Source organism: Leptonychotes weddellii, chromosome 4, assembly GCF_054177405.1.
Source record: "Leptonychotes weddellii isolate Sample4059 chromosome 4, ASM5417740v2, whole genome shotgun sequence".
Taxonomy (NCBI): Eukaryota; Metazoa; Chordata; class Mammalia; order Carnivora; family Phocidae; genus Leptonychotes; species Leptonychotes weddellii.
Genome location: NC_138372.1, coordinates 142544225 through 142548522, shown reverse-complemented (window position 1 = coordinate 142548522; position 4298 = coordinate 142544225). Strand labels below are relative to the sequence as shown.

Sequence of the window (4298 nt, the reverse complement as noted above, 5' to 3'; positions counted from 1 at the left end):
CCACATGCTCATAAGTTTTTCGGGTGCCTAAATTCTGCTTTTTTTTTTTGGACACCCAAATCAACTTGCCCAATAATCACTCCTCCTTGACCCACAAACAAACAAACAAACAAAACAAGCAAACATATAAGGTTATGTTGTATCTGAACAGCACTCCAGGGAGAACAGAATTAACAGCTAAAAATAATGTATTTTATCTTCACCACATGTTCTAACAATACTCAATGGGAAAAAAAAAAAAATCCATGGTAATAGAAGCAGAAACCGACAGCATTGTCTTTATTCAAAGTCTCCACCTTTCAGATATCCAGAATCATGGACATATTTCAAAAGGTACCTCTCAATAGTTACTGTACTAGAAACTGAGAAAGCCACTGTCACATGGAATATGAGGACGTGCCCTGGCCATGAAGCTTGCTGTCGTTTTTGCTGTATCCCTCCACAGGTCAGTGATCACCCTGTAAAACAACCCATACCATGATCCTCATCACTTTTCTAGAGTTCTCACTTCCCTTCATCTAAGTCTCCCCCTGCAATTTGGATGCGTGAACTATTTCTGGTGGTTTCACAACCACCTCAGAGTCCAGCCCTCTTAGGAATCCACAGACAGTAGACAGTTCTCACTCTTCCTTTTTTGAGTCCTTCCACAGACGGTACAGGTTTCCAGAGTCACCTTCATCCTCATTTCCCCGTATCTGGTAAAGTCTCTCTAAAAATATGGCACTGACGACAGAACATAGAAAGCTGGATGGAGGCTGAGAAGGCGCAGACATGGTTACAGATCCCGCCCCCCCCCACCCCGTTTCCGATCCTGTATGCTGTAGACGCTTCTTTCCTTCTTGCGGTTGGTGGGTGAAATCTTTCCGAGTCAAAGAGGCGTTTTTGCATAAAGCTTTTTGCATTAGACGCTTGTTTATTCTATTACCTGGTCTTTTTTCTTTTTAAGTTACATTTACATGTGGGAAACTCAGGGAGATCCCTACTCTCGAAATCCCATGAGTGCTGGTCACTCTGCCGTGCTTCTCGGCCCCACTGGCCATTTGGAGCCATCACGCTTCCGGAGTCCGTGGGGCAACATCATCGCGTCACCTGCAGGGGCAGCAGAGTGGAACTGCGGACCCCCGGAGTGACGCCCCAAGTAAGGGACCGAGGATTCCGGAGCCCCTCTGGCCGCGGGGACTCCTAGGATTCCCTCCCGCACGGAAGGGACAGCCGCCTCCTCGGGGTACCAAATCAGAGGACAAGACTGGAGCCAGGTTCGGGGTGTGCAGGGGACGGGAAGAGGTTAGAAAGGAGCATCATTGGACGAGCAAAGAATGTGACCCTGGGGAAAGGAGACAGAAGAGACGTAGGAAAACACGTTTCCCTTAATCCCCTCCCCGTGCCGCCTGTGGATCCCAGGATCTCCTCGTCATGGAGACAGACTGCAGCAACAGACGCGACCCTGGGCTGGCAACACGCACATACTCGCGCACACACGCCCCGCCGCGAGTTGCACGCTGCAGACTTCTGCCTGACTTCACAGCCCAAAACACCTCACCTCCGGGGCCAGACCACGGATTCCTATGGCCCAGAAGTGACACCACCCCTCTCCGCCCCCCCGCAACACACACATTCCGACTCTAGATTGCACCCGGAGGGGGCCGGTAACCACTTACAGGGAAGCCCCGGCAATTCCCCTGTAAATGACTGCCCTCCAGGCTGCCTGATCTGTCCAAATCTCCTACTAGCTCTCCTAGAGCAAGCTGCCCTGCCACAAAGCCAGGTAGGAAAAGGAGGAGGAACCTGGGGTGCAAGTGAACCTCAGAGAACCGCTACTAAGTCAGTATTCAGGGGACCACACGTAGCCTCCTCCAACCGTTTCCTGAGCCTTTCGGCTCCACCAGCGGCCCGGTTCCTCCGCCTGATCTCTGCACTGCTGCCCTCCTCCCCTTCACCCAAATCCCTCAACGATTGTCCAGCTGGCCCTTCCAGGCCACTTTCTGCATCCATCCTCTCTCCAGACGGTTCCCAACAGTGGCCTCGCATACTCACTCCAAAGACCTTGATTCAAGGCTGCCTCTCACCATTATTATATCGCCCTGAACCTAGCACTAATTCCCCAAATTATCCGGGTCCACTCATTTTCTCCGGAACCTACTGTCCCTTCCACCAGCGTCTTTTGCTCTCGTTCAAATCCGCCTTCCACGCGCCCCACTTTCCATCCATCTTCCCTCTGCCGCTCCGACCAGGACATGCTCACCCCCTACCATACCCCCCATACTGCGCTCCCGCCCTAACCCCCCGGAGACACCCCGCTTTCCCTCTGCGGCTCTTCTCGGCCGGGCGCCCGCACCCAAACCCAGCCTCCCCATCCCGCACCAGCCCGCTCCCGGCCTGCCGGCCTTTCCCTCACCTCGCGGTCCTGCCCAAGTTGGCCCCCTCGGCCCCCGCCAGAGTCAGTTCAGCCCTCCTGCTTTGCCGGTCCCCCCGGCTCGAGCATCCCAGTGGCCGCCCGCTATCAAACTGGCCAAGCGGCTCGCCGAGGCGCCAGGCATTCGGAGCAGCGGCTAGTCGCGCCTCCCGCCAGCCAGCCCGGGCTCCCCCGGGTGCCGAGCCCTCGCCCCACCGCCCAACCACCTTACAAACTTACTTGCGGGTCGCCAGGAGGGGGGTGCGGTGAGCGGCCGCGGACCCCGCGGCGGCGAGTGCGCCCCTCTCGGCGGGGCTGGGCGGCGCGGCGCCGGCGCTGCGCTCCTGCGGCCGCGCGGTGAACGAGCTCAGCCTGACGCAGCCCGGCTCTGCCCGCGCCACCGCCGCGGCCGCCGAGCGCTTCCACACATGCTCAGTTTCCGGACCTGCCTGCGTGGACGCTACCAAGAGCGAGCAGCGGCGGGGGAGGCAGAAAGCAGCCACGGACTGGCGGCTGCGAGCCGGAGGCTACCACATTGGAAGCCCGGGAAGAAGACGGACGACGCGCTGCTAAAAATAGCTCCTGCGGAAACCGCCGCTCGGGCTTAAAGCGCCCCCTCCCACGCGCGTCCCCGCCGCCCGGAGCTCGGGAACCTGCGCTCGCTGCAGCGACGGGGACCGGAGCGCGCGTCCTGTCGGGCCCCTGCCCGCACATCTCAGAGTGCCTCTTTCACAGGCCCTCAAGGCTGCCCGGACTGGGGGCTCCCGCCTGCCGGGCAGCCGTAATTTCGGGTCTCGTCAAAGAAACAGAGGAAATTTGGGCTAAAGCGATGAAAAAGCTCCGCCATAACGAAATTGGCTCAGACTTCTGGAAAAAATAATTTTGGGGAGATGCTTGGATTTGTTAGAAGGAGGAAAGGGCGACGTTCAGCATCCCAAAAAGCTGCTAACGTGTAAACTTCTTTTCAGGGCGTTTATGACTCCTCATTCTGCGGGATTTTGCATATTCGTTGACACCCATCCCGATCTTGCTGGTTTTGTTGTTCTTGTTATTCGAACTGTAATTTCTTTACCTCACGTTCTACCTCCAACCTTCCTCCTCCAACCGGGCGTTAAATTGCACAAAGAAAAACGCGCACACTGGAGATGGGTAGATTCTGCTGCCCGAACTGAATTGGAACCTGGCCGTTTGGTAACCGTGCGCAGCCAGGGTTCTGTCCTGTGGCCGAGCTCGGGCCGGGATATCTCTTCCTTGGTCGCCTGAGCATCCAACACTTTCAGCCTCATGAACTCTCAAAGCCACCGACCCTGCAAATTAACTATTTCCCCACTATCGATTTTCAGTATATTCTACCTGCATTCCGGATAGTATACTTTTGAAATTTTTCCGCTTTTAAACTGAGAGTTATAAATATTTCCTGAGTCAAATTCCCGCCTTTTTCATTCACCCCTCACAACTACCCCGTAAGAGAATCATTATTATTCCGGTTTGACAGGTAAAAACGTTGACGTTCAGAGATGCTCATCTTTTACCTGGAGTAATAATGTAATGTTGAGCCCAGAGTCTGCCAAACTAGAAACTCTCATGGTATCTGCATAACATACTCCCTGAATCAATAGCTTTACCTGAGATAAAGGCTCAGGAAATTTAAGAATAATACTCCGTGGAGTGCTAATAATTGCAAAACGCTGATTGGGAGTTTTGAGTGACTTGTTACATTTTTATTCCTTTATTCAGAGAATTTACTGAGCATCTTGTAAGAGCAATGATTTCACGTGGAATGTATTTTATAATATCTCACAGTTCAGTTTCTTTGCTAAGGCTACTTTCTTTTGCTGTTGTTACAAATTAGGGAGGTTTTGCTAACCCCACTAAGTAACTTAGGTGTGTTTTTCACAGAACAGTA

General features: G+C 53.8%; 1 long non-coding RNA gene across 1 annotated transcript; it reads right to left on the bottom strand.

Annotated features, from left to right (window-relative positions):
• Positions 1 to 252: 252 nt before the first annotated feature.
• On the bottom strand, positions 253 to 4027 carry LOC115937409 (uncharacterized). Its single transcript, XR_014144335.1, has 2 exons — positions 2633 to 4027; positions 253 to 1324 (listed from the first exon to the last, which is right to left on the bottom strand). It is a non-coding gene; the product is annotated as an uncharacterized LOC115937409 (long non-coding RNA).
• Positions 4028 to 4298: the final 271 nt, after the last annotated feature.